We start from the raw sequence: 16,537 nt of genomic DNA on the forward strand, positions 1-16,537 counted from the left end.
TTCTATAAAAACTTCTATAAAACACCAGTTCAAGTAGTTATTTTAGGTATAGTACTTTTGTCTTATATTGGGAATATAATGGGCTTCCTTCATAGGATGAAATGTTTGAGAAACACTTACAAATGTTATCCTATTAGGAGCTCTGATTTGTTTTTACTAAACCTCAACTTGTAATTTTATTAGAGTTAGGTGATATAGCATGTTCTGTTGGCCTGAATCTTGTTGCTCTTAAAGCTTAATCTCTCTGTGTGTCAATATGCAAAGCAAAGATGATGCTTCAGATTTCCTAAGTGAGATGACCTATGTCACTGTTTTGGATTGTAACTAGCTATTCACACTGTCCATTCATTTTCCTCTTGCTGTTTTGTTTTTGTATTCCCTGCATTCAGAGAAAGAGGACTGTCTATAATTCCTGATTTGCAGCTAGATGCCCACTGAGCATTTCCAAATGGGCATATGCTGAGCATCTCCAATGTAACCTAGCCCTAAGTGGATCCTTTCTTTCAGTCTTATTCTTTTCTCAAACATGTTCTCCCTTATATATTCTCCACCTTGGTAAACTAAGCCATCATTCTTCTAGCTGCTTCAGCTAAAAAGATAGGAATTACTCCTCTCCTCACCATTTATATTCAGTTCAGCTATAAATCTTTTCTACTCCATCTGTAAAATGTATGCCAAATCTTTGTTTTTTCAGCTTTAGTAATTCATACTACTTTTATTCTGATCTAGCCTACTGAAATGTCCTCATTTCTTTGTCTCCAGAGGCTTATCTTACTACGTTGTTTTTCACCTAGCAGTGAAAACACTTGCAAAAAGGTAAATCAAATCACATTATTTATTTCCTAAAATCTTTTAATTGGATCCCTCTATTATCTTAGTTTAAAATTCCCAATACTTTCCCTTGGTGGCAGAGCCTCAAGAGTTTGTAACACTTGCCTACTTCTCTGACCTCCTCATGGATTATTTTCTCTGCCTCAACTGCTTGCAAATATTGTGGCTTTGGGGATTCTTAAAGTTATTGTGTCATTTTCAGTTTAGCGTTCTCTGTTAGCTATTTTCTCTGTCTTGGAATCTCTGTGTTGCTTTTTTGGGCAGCTTATTTTTTGCTTGTCTTTTTGGTTCTCATCTGAAACTTAGCCTCTTTAGAAAGGTCTTTTCTATTCGTTTGATCTAAGTGGCCCCTGACATACTACTCTTAATGTTAATTCTCCAGAGCACACTGCTCAGTTTTAATATTTTCTCCCTTCATAGCTTTCTTGTCCATCTCTATCTACTAAAGCTATATGAAAACATAGACATCATCTTTTTTTTTCACTGCCTTATTACTAAAGTGTATAATAATTGTTCAGTAAATCATAATGGTTAGAAAGTGCTGTTGTTTTTCACATATAAGTTCTTACTGCCCCCTTTTGAGAGAAAGTCATAATATGATTATTGTATTGATTTTAGGCTATTGGCTCAAACATGAGTACTGATACTTAGAAACTGTAAAATGCATTGTCATGTACTATTTCTCATTATACAATAGAAATGTACATATCTGTATTATGTATGTGAAGATCAAATAATGTGTACAAAGTACCTATTGATGGTAATAGTGGTAGTGGTACTGCTACTACTATTATCATGTTGATGATGATTGCTGTGAGAATCATTTAAACAAGCAATGTTTATTTAATACTTGTAGTATTGTGTTACAAGTAGTGTTCTAAATCCTTTACGTTTAAATCTCATAATTCTATGCTATAATATTATTGCCCTCTTTTGAAAAGCATCAAACAAAAGAATAAAGTATTTCATGTAAGTTACTCAACTAATGAGTAACAGAGACAAAATACAAACTCTGGAGGAACCTCTGCTCCAAGCATGGAACTGTCTCTGTCTTCATCATTCATCATGCCTACTACTCCTTAAGTATATGACAGTCACTACTATGTGTATCTTGGTGATATTCTCTCATTCATTTCAAATTAATGTGAACTGGACCTTTGTGATATTATTTACACTACAGATATTCTTTGACTTGTGATGGGATTATATCTTAAAAGCTCATCATTATTTGAAAATGTTATAAATCAAAATGCTTTTAATACATCTAACTTAGAGAAATCATGCCTTACCAAAGTCTACCTCACATGTACAAAAGCCATTAACCTACAGTGGGGTAGCCAGTATCTTCTAACACAAAATCTGTTTTATGATAAGTATCTCATGTCATTTATGAAATATCTGTGTCTCAGAAACAATAGTAACTCAGTAGAGTATGTGTTTTCCCTGTGATTGAGTGGCAGACTGGGAGCTGTGCTACCCAGCATCGTGAGATGTATGGTAGCCAGTGTGCTAGCCTGGGAAAGTATTAGAATTCAAAACTTAAAGTATGATTGCTACTGCTTATGACTTTTGTACCATTGTAAAGCTGAAAAATTGTAAATTGAAACATTATAAGTCAGGGACTTTCCTTAGAAAGCTTAGCCTGGGGGAACTTTTTGCAGAGTTCAAGGTGACCAGAATTTTTTTTTTCTAGTTTTTTAAATAGGCAAATAATAGAATTTGATATTTTTATACAAGTTATAATGAACAATTCTGGATACAGACAGTACTCATTTAATGTCTGTTAATGTTAGTGCAGTTCATGTGATTAGGTTATTAAATGAACTGGTCACTAAAAAATTCTCACTGGGTTTTATATTCTATTTGTTCCTTTTTTTCTTATACATTTCATTTGCTGTTTTACCAACAATGGTGTGACTTCTTGGTCCTTAAATTTTTTTTTTCATGTCTTAATTTCATAGCTTTTTTTCATTCATTTTTTACAAGTTGAGGAAGTTGATTTCCTTAGATAAATTGATATGATACTTAAAATATCAAGTGGCTTCCAGAAAGACATAGAGAGAAACTTGAGTATACAATAAAAATTGGGCATTTTTATCAGTTTTGATATGTTATTTTCTCAGTTCTTCATTTTAGTCTTTCAAAATAGCATGCATCATTACTTTTACATTAGTTTAAAGTTTTACTATAATTATTAGCAAATACTGATTGTATAAATTAATAGTATTTGCTGTTATATATCCATGCATGAATGTGTTGTGTGTCAATCATGACCATCTACCCTTCTTCCAGCCTCTCCCTACTTCCTGTCTTACTCCTACCCCCAACCCTTTTCCCAGTTTCTAGTAGTTCCTCTTTTGCTTTCAGGTTACCTTTTATTGTTTCCACACAGGGGAAAAAATATGTAGTACTTTTCCTCTAGGTCTGGCTCATTTTGCTTAATATGATGTCCTTCAGTTCTATCTATTTTCCTGCAGTGCATGGAATTTCATTCTTTATATTGTGTAGGTATACACCATTTTTAAAAATCTATTCAGTGTACTATTTAGTATAGTATTCCTGAAACCAATTAAGTGATGAGTATTGAAATACTGCTATGTAGAAAAGGTACTGATTCTTTTATATCGATTTTATGTCTTATTACTTTACTGAATTTGTTTTATTAGTGTTGTTAGCACCTAGGCTAATTCCGTATCTTGGCTACTGTAAGTAGTGTGGCAATAAATATGATTTGCTGGTATTATTTTTATATGCTGATTTAATTTCTTTGAGATATATAGCTAGGAGTAGGATAGCTAGATTATGTGGTAGTTCTGTTTTTAGTTATTTGAGGAACGTCCATACTGTTCTTCATAGTAGCTGTATTAATTATATTTCCATCAAAAGTGCATACATATTGGTTGATTTTTCTCCACATCCTTGCCAGTATTTAGTCTTTCCTTCTTTATTTTCTCTCCTTCTTTACTTCTTTCTTTGTTCTTCTTTACTCCCCTTCTGTAATAGTCATTCCAACTGTCCTTTCTCCAGCCCTTCCATGATACTTATTCTAGTTGGGATGAGTTGGAAGCTCAGTTTAGCTTGAATTTGCATTTCCTTGTGGCTAAACGTGTTGAGAATTTTATTCATGTATATACATTCACATGTCTTTTACATGTCATTTACATATCTTCTTTTGAGACATGTCTGGGGGGATCATTTGCTCTTTTTAAATTCGGTTGCTTTTGCTGCTAAGTTTCTTGAGTTCTTCGTACATTCTGAATATCAGTCAGATGAATAGCTCTCAAAGATTTTCTTTCATTCTTTTTCTGCCTTCACTCTATTGATTGCATCCTTTGCTTTGCAGAATTCTTTTGATTTGATGTGGTCTCATTTTTTATTACTTTTGTTTCTTGTGCTTTTGAAGTCCTATCCAAGAATTCATTGCTTATACCAAATCATGAAGTGTTGTCTCTATGTTTTCCTTTGATAGTTTTGAAGTGTTAGGTCGTACATTAAGATCTTTCATGCATTTTTTAATTAACTTTTGTGCGCTGTAAGAGATACGGGTTGAATTTCAGTCTTCTAATGTTTATTAAGTTTTCCCAGCCCCATTTTGTGTCAAGATGCTGGCTCTTTTCCAGTGTACAGTTTTGGTACTTTTGTCATGAGTCAGTTAACTGAATTTATGTGGATTTCTTTCCTGGTCCTCTCTCGTGTTCCATTGGTCAGTCTGCCTTTCATGCTACGAACTGTTGTTTTGGGTACTGTGGTTCTATAGTATATCTGTAGTGTAGCTTTACTCTGTTTGCTTAAGATATTTGGCTATTTAGGGTAATATTTGGCTATTTAGGGTCTTTTGTGCTTCTATTATAAATGTTTGTTTTTCTTGCTTCTATAAAGAATATTACTAGTATTTTGATGAGTATTGCATTGGATTTATAGATTTATTTTTGGACAGTATGTAAGTTTTAGCAATACTAGTTTTCCTAACATATTAACATAGGTAAGTGTCTTTTCACTTCTTAGTCTTTAATTTCTTTCCTAAGTGCTTTGTTATTTTCACCATAGAGGTGTTTTATATCCTGATATTTATTCCTAACGTGTGTGTATCTATTGCATATGTGATTGTTTGGTTAATTTCTTCTTTCTCAGCAAGTTCATGGTTGGTGTACAGTTACATCGTAGAACTAGACAACTGTTAAACTTGTCAGATTTCATACTTAACACGTTTTTTCTTTTCTCTCAGTACTTGCTGATTTGGTACTTGGAATACAAGCTAGAATTTTTGGTGTCAATTGCCTAGTGACTCACTATCCTTTCCAGCCAAAACAATTTGTTTGATACAGTACTCCTAAAACAATTAATGATGAGTACTGAGGTACCACTATGTAGAAATGCTGATTTTTATATGTTGATCTTGTGTAGTACTTTGGCGCAAATGGATAATTTGACTTTTTCTTTCTTTCTTTCTTTCTTTTTTTTTTTTTTTTTTTTGGTACTAGGAATGGAACTCACAACCTTATACTTGCCAGGCAGGTGCTTGGGCCATTGAGCTAGATCCCGGCCAATTTAACTTTTCTTATTCCTATTTAAATGCCTTTTATTTCTTTGCCTTGCCTGATTGGTCTGGGCAAAATTTCTAGTTGTGTTGTGTAGGAGCAGTGAGAGTAGATATCCTTCTTTTGTTTCTGATCTCAGGAAATGTTTCGATGATCTTCCATTATGTTGGTGACTATGGGTCATATATAGCCTTTGTTATGTTGGTATATGATTCTTTTGTGTCTGAGTACTTCAAAGTTTTTATCATGAAAAGATGTTGAGTTTTATCAAAAAATTTGTGTATATTGAGATGATCATGTTATTTTATTCTTGATTCTATTTATGTGATGTGTTTTGTTTACTGATTTGTGTACACTCAACCATCCTTGCATTCCTGGATAAAACCAACTTGATAATGGCGTTTGACTTTTTTAATGTGGTAGTGAATTCATCCTGCAATTATTTTATTGAGAATTTTTGCATGTAAAATTTTAGTCAGCTTTTGTCACTCTATTATTAGTAATCTCACCATTTACTGAGCCCTCCTTTTTAGCCACTTAAGATTTGAGTTATTAAGGCTGAGGCAGTAGTTCAGTGATACAGTGCCTGTCTACCATATACATTGTGGAATCTATTCATATGAGCTTTTATTTTTTTTTGTGTCAATTTGGGAATGTCCTTTTTTGGTTGTGTTACCTAAATTTTATGGAAATATCAAATGAAGCGAAATTAACTTACTATATGTACTTAATCTCAATTCTCAGTATGTTTGTAGCTTTGATAATAATCATTTACTGGTTGAAATGATGAAAAATATTCATAGCAAGATGTAAAGTTAATTATTAAAAGTTAGAAGACTCTTATGCTCTGTTTCACTGTATGCAGTGTTGATATTTTCCTTTGTCCAGACCAAATTTAAGCCTTTCCTGTCTCTTTTTAAAAGTATTTCTTGACTGTTTCCTCCCCTCTGTATCACTGCTATCACCCATCTTAATTCAGGGACCTTGAAGGACTGTTTTGAATTCTTGTGTCCAGAATTCCACCCCTTTCCAGCAGTCCTTTATTGCTAACGGGCTTTTCCAACAGTCCTTTATTGCTAATATTTCTAAAATTCAGATCATCTGACATTCCAGTGAGTCTCCATTACCCCACACCGTTGTGTACTAACGTTTGCTTTCCTTGTAGTGAAAGGATTACATCCATATTGTTACTTCAAAAAGTTGTCTGTAGCATGTTTATCCTTCCACAAAGAGAAAATCGACACTATTTCATCTAATTCACTTTGTCACAGTGTTCATAAATCAAATGTTAGTCTTGATATTTAAGCTACATTGTTTGGCTCAGGGTTTCACTTTGTTGGAGTTGTAGAGATAGGTTTTCCTAAAAAAGCCAACCTGCTATTCAGTATTGGTCTTTGTCTTCTTTAACATCTTATGCTGTCTTTTTTCTCCTTCTCTCCCCTCTCTTAATTTATGAAAAAGTAGCAACACTGCCTCTGTAGAACTCCAGATCTCCTTAAAATGTGAATTCGGATTGAGCAATGCTGTGTCTACAGTTGTGCTTCCATTTTCAAAAAATTTCCTCACAATGAGGATGAAAATGGAGGCATAATTGGTCAGCATTAAAAGTTAAGCCTATCTCTATCCCCAGTCTAATTCATTTTTCCTCAAATATTTCTTTGAGAAACAAGTGCTGATTGTTTGATGGTCTTTTTGAAGGCTCCAGAATAAATGGTGATGGATCTTGGTAAGGTTCCTTTTGATTTCTTGCATATGTCATGCAGCTTATCATTTAAAGCAAAAAGATGCCAATAAACATTGACTTCAGAAGTCTTTTTCCCCTGTAGGTATGCTTGTAAAGAAAGATTCATAAAACTTACATAATGAACATAAAAATGGGGGTGGATGCTTCAAGTATATGGCAATTTTCTTTGAAAATTATGAGAAACTGCAAGCAGTCTTCAGATACAAGAAACTAAGAAGTTTAAAGCTGACTCCCATTGCAGTTTTCAGTTATAGAAGTAATAGTTTCATTGTGGTTAGTATAAACTGAATACCCTAAATACCTATTTCAATGACTCTAGTGTTTATTTTAATTTCTTACTGTAGTGCAATCTTTACAACTAAATTATAAAGTGTGGCAAAATTTTAATAGCCTTATTTACTGTTCACCCAGAATTGCTTTCTTTCTGTTTTTACATAACATCAAAAACTAAAAATATGGTAAAGTTAACTACATATAGAATAGACAAGAAAAATATTAAATCAAACTAGTTTAAAGTATTTCACATAATGAATTAGAATTTAAAGAATACCTATTTTTGTATTACAGTTCTGTGATCTTAAATGCACCTATTAAAAATCAGATGTGGGGCATCTCTCCTTTTATGGAACAAAAGAATTCTGATATTAACATAGCAAAGCTAATTATAATCAAAATTAATTTAGAATGCCTTGATTTCCAATTTTATGCCCAGTGCCATTCTGAGTACCAGAAGAGATGATAAAGTTTAAGGTAGAAAAGGGAAAACCATCAGTATTGAATATGTACTTTGCTAGGTTTTTTTTTTTTTTTCTTCATTAAATATATCATAACTATTCTCTTAGGCTATATAATTTTCCCTGCTCTTAAAATGAGGCTTAACGGAGCTGGGGATTTAGCTCAGCGGCATAAGTGCCCACCTTGCAAGCAGGCAGTTATGAATTCGATCCCTAGTACTGATAAAGAGGAAAAAGACAAAAAAAAAAAAAAAAATGAGGCTAAACTCGGAAGAGATTGTAAAAGTTACAAAGTGTTTTCAAAGCCCATATGTTGAGAAGAACATGGTGGATAGATAACAGCAGCTTTTTTGTAACCCACTTAGATTTCCTATTAACTTGATTTGAAACCCTGTATAGCCCTCACCATCTTCCTTTGACTGATTTTCCTCTATTCTGCTGTTTGATAGTACCAAGTTCGAAAGTATAGGCAACAACTGTAAAGACAATAAGATTCATTTTGACGCCCATCCTGGTTGACTATTATCTTCTTTTAAAGTCCTGTAATGTCTCAATGTTTTTCTTTTATTCTTTACTATTCTGTTCAATTTTATTATAACTGATGATATAGGCAGTTCGTTTTAAGATAGCAAGAGGCAGTATGGTAACCATTGTTGATCACCTAGTGTTTTGTTTTTACATTATCTATTATGTCCATCCTTTTGATATGACTGACTCTGTTCTATTATGTCACATTTGTTTTTCCTCTCTTCAAAAAAAAGTAATAAGAATGGTGGGAGTAATAAAACCCAAAAGGCGTAATTGTCATTGTGCAAAAGAAAGGGAAAGAAAGTGCTCTAAAGAATATAACTGCATATATATTTAAGTGTATAAGATAGATAACCATGTTACTGAGTTTTGTTGGATCATTGAACAAAACTGTTTCCAGTCTGTTTGAAAGTCCACTGTATATGCTTTAATTTTGTAACTTGAACAACTATTTCTAAGATAACAATATGTAATGTATTAGTGATTTCCTGTTGTTTATTTTTTATGAAATTCTGTATAACTTGTACCCTTTTTTGTTTTTCTTTCTTTTTCTCCTTAAATTAAAAAAAAAAAAAAAGCTAAAAAAACCCCATGTGTTTTTTTAGGTATTAGGATAGTCTTCCCTCAAAAGTTGATGTTCTGATGATGAGGGTGAGGAATGGGTTGTGTTACCTCTTTTGATTGAACCTTGCATTATACAAGGAATAAAGTTAACTAGCAGTCATTACCCACAGCTGTAGTTTGGTCATGGGGTGTTTCCCAAAAGCCCATGTGGTAAAGCCTTGGTCACCAGCCTGTGGCACAGCTGAGAGATGATGAGCCTTTAGCAGGTGGGGCTGGTGGAAAGCAAGTTTAGGTACTGAGGAAGTTGCTATTGAAGGGGATATTGGGATGCTAGTACCCTCTCTCTCCTCTGCTTCCTGGCCCTTATGAGGTGAGCATGCTTTCTGTGCTGTGCCCCCCTCCCAGTTATGCTACCACACACAGGCCCAAAGCAATATGCCCAGACATCTTTGGACTGACATCCTTGAAACTGTGAACCAAAAGAAAGCTTTCCTTCTTTCAAGTTGACTATCACAGGTATTTTGGCACAGCAGTGAAAACCAGATTAATACATGTGCAAACTCTATACTGTCTTAGAAAGTGTTTCTGGTTTTATTCTGGTTATACATATTTTTATTAAATGTTACTATAAACTGTTAGAAATGAATGTAAACTACTTTCAGAATTCATAGCTTTTTGTGTATTTTCTAAATTGAAATTTAAGACCTCTTTTGTTTGTATCTATTGTACAGTGTCCTGTCAGGACAGTTTTTAATTACTAGTAGTAACAGTTTATATTAAAGGAATTATTGAATTTTGCCAAGACAGTAATTTACCAAAGTATAAATGATAAATGGAAATGGTTCAAGTCTATTTTCAACATGCTAAATAAGTTGAAAATATTATTTCTGCTGAATAAAACATGACACACCAAAACAATGTCACATTTTTATCACTAGAATAACAGAATACATTCTAAAATTAAACATCTCATGAAAATTGAGAAGATTGTATAGTGATAAACTCAGTTAAATCTTAGACATTTAAAATGTAAAATTTTAACATGTTATATAAATACGCAATAATGACTCTGGGTTTCTTTTGATAAACTTTCTACATTCAGATAGGTATTTTCTGATATAAATGGCCCCTTACAAATACGTAAATATGTCCTAGTGATTATCACCATTTCTCGAATTATTTCTAAGTCACCTTTTGTGATTTCATTCACATCTGCTTTTGTAAGCCTTAGAAGAAAAAAATGCAGTAGAGCAGAAGAGAACAAGTTGAAATACTTCACAGTTTGTGTTATTGACGAGCCAATCTTATTTCATCTACCCTGATGCATCGCCTTATTCATCATAGTTGATTCTAAGGAACTTTTGGCAAAATTTAGATGTAAGAAGATATTAATTTCATTTGTTCAGTAAGTGTTTATTAAGCCCTCACTAAGTTCCAGACCACACTGGCACTGGAGTTACTGTTGTGAATACAGCAACCATGCCTGGTAACATTAATTAATTTATTTGACTTCTAAATGCATTTGTTTTGCTTTTAAAAAAAAAAAAGAGAAAAAAGGATTTCTATTAACTTTTTAGTAAGATTAAAAGTGTTAAAATAAAACTAGCAGAAACCATGTAAAATTGTAATACGTTATAGCTAAGTATTTTCTTGGACTATAAATAAGGGAAGTGTAATAGCTAATTGAGTGATTGGTGTTCATAAGGTCAACACATGAAACATCAGCAGGATTTAATACCCTTAAATAGATTTTATGGGCCATGTTTCTCCTCTAAAGGTCACTGGAAGAACTTAATACCTTTTTATTAAAAATAAAGTAGGAATGGTAGAATGTCCTTTTCACATCTTATTTGAGTAAGTTGAATAGACAAATTTTATATTTAATATATGTTTTATCCAATTTTATATTTAAGATAGATCTATTATCTATGGAGAATTGTAGACTTACAAATTTGAGGGTTCAAATGAGCTCTAATAATAGGCAAGAGTCATTAAGGAAGTGAAAATATGCATATAATTTTGTAGCAGTATTCTGTTTAAGGCAGGAAAAAAAAAAGGCAAGAATTAACGTTCTTAGCTTCTCAATAAAGCACTGTTTGTGAGCCTTTATGGTATAATGAAAAGAGCACCCATACAGTTCCTCTTCAGAGAGCCCTGTATTTAAATTTAGACTGCTGTTTAATTGGCTATGCTTTAATTTAAAACTTATCTCACAGTTTTGTCAGGACTTCGAAGTGAGACAATGTGTATAATCCATCCTTACAGTCTAGAATGGTTAGGCATTCTAATTTATTTTTCCTACTTTTAAAAATTATTTAAGTACTAAATAAATGCCTTCTTATATAGTATTTTGACAGTCAAAAATACATACACGTCACACTGCCCTTACTAGTGATAATCATTTATAACAATTTGGTGTATATTTTTCTAGGCTTTTGAAAGTACTTTTTCATTTGCATACGCTTATGCATTTGCAGATGTTACCTATACAGTTGTCATTGTTTAATTTAGCAATATATAGAGCTTTCCTATACATGTCTTATTCTTAAGAATACATTTTTCAACTTTTTCCTGATTTTGCAAATTAACTCATTCTTTTTAATCTTTTCGAGGTACTCCATTAAATAGAAGTGTTACAATTTACTTATACAGTCTCCCACTGAGGACATTCCTTCTTTAGTGTTTTAAATTTCTGAGCATGATGGATCTAAACACAAAAGAAAATCAGTGTGAATTTTGTTTCTGTTTTTCTCACAGCAATACTGGTAATCCTAAACATGCTTAAAGTACTGAGTCACATATAGGGTATTCAAATCATTTACTATAAATGTTAACATTTATCTATCATAAAATTATGAGTATTCTCGCTTAGAATCTCGCATAGAAATCTTTTTTGTTTTTTAATTGTATTTAAACAGAAAAAATTTCAAAAGGAGATGAGTAACAATGGTTAATACATTGTGTATTACTATAACTAGTAGTATAACTACCTTGTATTTCAATTCTTTTATCCTTTTCTTTTCCCATTTACCCCATCATAGTTCCTAGTTTTATTTTTAAAGGTGTAAAATATTGAACAGAATAATTCATTTATCTTTAGTCATAAACAGAATATCCCAAGTTAGGGGATTCAAATAGACCCTTTTTTCTTGAAATAAAAATCTTAATTTTTGAAAGCTATTAAACCCTCTAGAACTAACTAAAATAGCATTTAACCTATTATATTTTCTCACAGATACAACAATTTTAGATGATTTCAAGCCTACAGGCATATGTGATATTTACAAGTAGCTTGAACAACAGTCAGCTTTATGTGAAGGTGCATTAATGTCTCCAAAAAGCTCGTGGCCTGAGGTAACATACATTGATTAAGTTGTTTATATTGAAATAGTACTGGATATTGTCACTTGAAGTTAACAGCTAAACAGTATATTTTCTTTAGATCTTGAGGTTTAGCAGAAAAGTACAAAAATTTTGTGAATATAAAATCATAACCCAAGCAAGGAATTAATCTGTATCATTTATGTATGGTTTATTAATAATTTTCTAAATCTGTGAATTGAGTAAGTTAAGATTTTCTAGTTTTAATGATTTAGATTCTTTTCAGCTAATGGTAAGCAGCTAATTTAACAGATATGGCACATACTAAGAACTATGATGTTTCAGAGGCAGGGGCAAGTCTCTGAAAACCTGAGGAATTAAATTTTTGAAGACTGAAACAACACAGGGGCGAAGAAGCTACAAAAGTCCCTAGACAGTGAAGAACTAAGCCCATCACCCGAGGAATGGATAAAAAATATATGGTCTCCTGATATGATAGAGTACTACTCAGTACTAAGGGGAATAAACTGGAGACTTTCATAGGTAAATGGTTGCAACTTGAAATGTTACTCATACGTAAAATAAATCAGACTCACATGTGTAAACATCATATTGTCTCCTAGTGCGAGAGACTGAAAGAATAAATAAGATCCAAAACATGCAATAGATACTATGAACTGGAAAGAAACTGTTCAAAAGGAAACTGTTCCAACTGGGACAGGAAAAAGGAAAAAAGAATGAATGGAAAGAAAAAAAAATCTATCTATCTACAGATCTATCTATAGATATATATAAGATAGATGTATAAAGATATATATACACACATGTACACACACATAAGATAGTTAAGATGGTTATACTAATTGTATTTATTGAAAAAAGGTTTCTGCTAGTATCTTTTGGAGAATTTTTTAAGCCTAAATCTCATATTTTGATTAACTACTTTAAATATAACAATGCTCAATGTATTAACTATTGTTATTTTCCTATTGTTTTGTTATGAAATTTTGTTTTACTTTTTTCTATAAAAACATTAGCAACAGCAATTAGGCAAGAGAAGGAAATACAAGAGATACGTGTAGGACAGGAAGACAGCAAGTTATCATTATATACAGATGACATGATGCTTCCTCTACATAGGTGACAACCCCCCCCAAAATTCACTGAAAGATTCCTAGAATTAATAACCAAAATCAGTAAGGTAGCAGGATACAAAATTAACAAAATTAATAGTGTTCCTGTATACTAATAATGAACTTACTGATTTAAAAAATGTAAAGAAAAAAATACTGTTCACAATGCACCAAGAAAAAAAATTTTTTTTTTTGTCTTTTTCCTTTTTATCAGTACCGGGGATCGAACTCACAACTGCCTGCTTGCAAGGCAGGCGCTTATGCCGCTGAACTAAACCCCCAGCCCCAAGAAAAATATTTTTAACCTAAGAAAGTGAAAGAACTTACAGCAAAAACTGTTGTATTCTGAAAAAATTGAAGGAGACATCAGAAAAAGATACCCCTGTTCCTGGATAGGTAGAACAAATGTAGTCAAAATAACCATATGTCTAAAATTAATATATAGATTGAATGTAATCCCAATCAAAATTCCAACAGCATTCTTCACAGAACTGGAGCAAGTTATGGAATTTACATCGAACGAAAAGAGACCTAGAGTCCTGATAGTAATCCAGAGTATAAAGAACAAAGCTGGAGGCATTAACATCCCAGACTTGAAGTTACATTACAGTGCTACTGGTGCTGGCACACAGACACGAAGATTAAAGGAACAGAAGCACATTCAACTATTTGATTTTTGACAAAGGGACCAAAAATACCCAGACATAAAGGTTACTTCTTTAATACATGCAGTTGGGAAAACTGGCTATCCAAAATCTAGACACATATCTCTTACTATGCACTAAACTAAAATCAAAATGGGTTAGCAAACAAAATGTTACAAAAAAGAAACATCTAACTATTTAGGAAGACAAAATAGAGAAAACTCTTGAAGTCAGGCATAAGCAAGGACTTTATGAATAGAACTCTGTTGCACAAAAAATGATACCAAGAATCAATACATGAGATTGTATCAGAAAGCTGCATAGCAAAAGAAACAACAGATTGAGGGAAACTAAAGAACAAGAAAAGATTTTTGCCAGCTGTTCCTCAGAGCACTAATATATAGAATAGAGAGAAAATTAAAAAGTTAGATTCCCCCCCAATAAAAGACTCAGTTAAAAATTGTGCAAGTGAAATAAATAGACATTTCACATCTTAGAAAGAATGGCCATCATAAAGAAATCAAATAATAAATGCTGGAGAGGCTGCATGTCAAAATGAATCCTTCTATATTTTTGGTGGGAATGAAAACTAGTACAGCTTCTATGGAAATCAACGTGGAGATTCTCCAAAATCTAAAACTATAAATTTCATTTGACCTAGCTATTCCCCTTCAATGTATCTTCAGGAAAGAGGCAAATACACTGTATTACAGTGATGCTTGTATACCTACATTTATAGCAGTATAAATCATAGGTCTTGGAAATGGCCCATCTGTATATCACCAGGTAAATGGATGAAGAAAATGTATTTGCACACAATGGAGTACTACTGTGCTACAAAGAAAAACAAAGAAACAAGCCCTCCTTGCAAACTAGTGCCAGGTGTGGGCTGCCACCCGTGTGGGTACAGTCAGACCCCAGGCCCTTTTGTCTCACGGGCTGGAAAATAAGAGCCAACTCCCCTCACCCCAACCCAGGAAACTGGCTGATCCAGAGAAACACAGGCTGCAATGATAGCTATTCAGGTGAAATGCAATTTGATGCTTGTGGTGTTTGGTGTTTCACTGGTTTTGCAGGTCGAGGGCCAGTGGTCTGATCATCTATTTGGAGGAAAATGATATGCAGTGTGGCATGTATGGGGGATCTCCTTCTGAAGATGGTAGCCATTGTTAATTCCGTATTATCTTGTTTTTAAGTCCTGTGTTGTTTTCATTGGTTTGATAGGTTGAGTTTTATTCTGTTTTGGTTCGTTTGATTTTGTTATATCCTATGGCATGGCTAGGTATTTCAAAGATAGCAAGTTAGGGCTGGAGATCTAGCTCAGTGGCAATACGTACCTGCCTGGCAAGAGCGAGGTCATGAATTCAATCCCCAGTACCAGAAAAACAACAAGAAAAACAAAGCAGAATATATTATGGTAGCCATTTTGAATTCACTATTGTCTTGTTTTGAAGTCCTTTATTGCATTTACTGTTTTGTTTTTGTTGGTTCTACTCTGTTCTGTTTTATTTGATTTTTACTATGTCTGAAGGCATCTGCAGCTATTTTGAAGACAAGACATTATGATAACCATTACTGATTTCCTATTGTTTTGAAGTCCTCTGTCACTTACATTGGTTTGTTTTGATTGGCCTTTTCTGTTTTATTTTGCTTGGTTTTGGTCTCTTTAAAATAACAAAAATAAACTTGGAGCACTTGTAGAAAATTGGCTGCACCTTGAGACTATAATGTTAAGTGAAATAAATGAGATACAAAGCCTTAAATAACATTTTCTCACATAAGGTATTATAAATAAGTAGCGAAATAAAGACAGCAGGAAATAGGGAGATAGATCTCAGTTGAAAAGAGGATCAAGAGATAGTGGGAGAGAGAGATAGGGAAGTGATGAGAGATGAAAACCATGAATTGGAATATGTGGTGTACATGTACCTACTCCTCTGCTCACAGAATAGTTGAATAAGTTGTACTATGTCATTGTACACTATGGCATACGAAGAAATTCTTGGTGAGAGTGGAGTGATTTCCTGTGTCATTAAATGAGAGTAGTGAAATCACGGATCACTACAAATCATGATACCATTTTTTATAAAACCTCTGTAGATTCTCACTTTATGAGTATATAGATAGATGTGGAAAAAAGTATCGTTATCTGAGAGAGAGAATGAAAGAGGACCATTGCTGAGGTATAGGACAGAAGGATTTTTCTCCATGATAAAAAAAAGCATATATATTGTGATTTCATGTTTACTAAACTTTTTTTGCTTTTTAGTTATAGCTGATAAAATTCCTGAAAGGAATGCACCCAGATGTTAATGGTGACTATTTAGGGTGATAAAATTCTTTTTTTTTTTTTTTTCAATCTGAAAGGAAATTAGTTGAGGACAAAATTCAGAATCATATAGGAATAAGGATTTCACTATCTCTTAAAAGTACACACTTGGTTCAGTTGTTAAATAAAATTTACCATTAATCACATGGCTTTTATCTAAATCTTTTCCCA

At 33.0% G+C, this 16,537-nt stretch overlaps 1 protein-coding gene across 4 annotated transcripts in view; it reads left to right on the forward strand.

Moving 5' to 3' along the window:
* Phkb (phosphorylase kinase regulatory subunit beta) overlaps window positions 1-16,537 on the forward strand; it is a 224,650-nt gene that overhangs the window by 15,536 nt on the left and 192,577 nt on the right. The window contains exon 2 of one of the 4 annotated variants that reach the window (XM_063249303.1): window positions 12,175-12,293. The exons of the other annotated variants lie outside the window; for them this stretch is intronic. The gene's annotated coding sequence lies outside the window, so the exon portion shown is untranslated. The remainder of the gene's footprint in view (window positions 1-12,174; window positions 12,294-16,537) is intronic. 4 annotated transcript variants of the gene reach the window in all.

This window comes from Cavia porcellus, unplaced genomic scaffold (assembly GCF_034190915.1).
Source record: "Cavia porcellus strain 051 isolate PalLab524CR breed Dunkin Hartley unplaced genomic scaffold, mCavPor4.1 scaffold_5, whole genome shotgun sequence".
Taxonomy (NCBI): domain Eukaryota; kingdom Metazoa; phylum Chordata; class Mammalia; order Rodentia; family Caviidae; genus Cavia; species Cavia porcellus.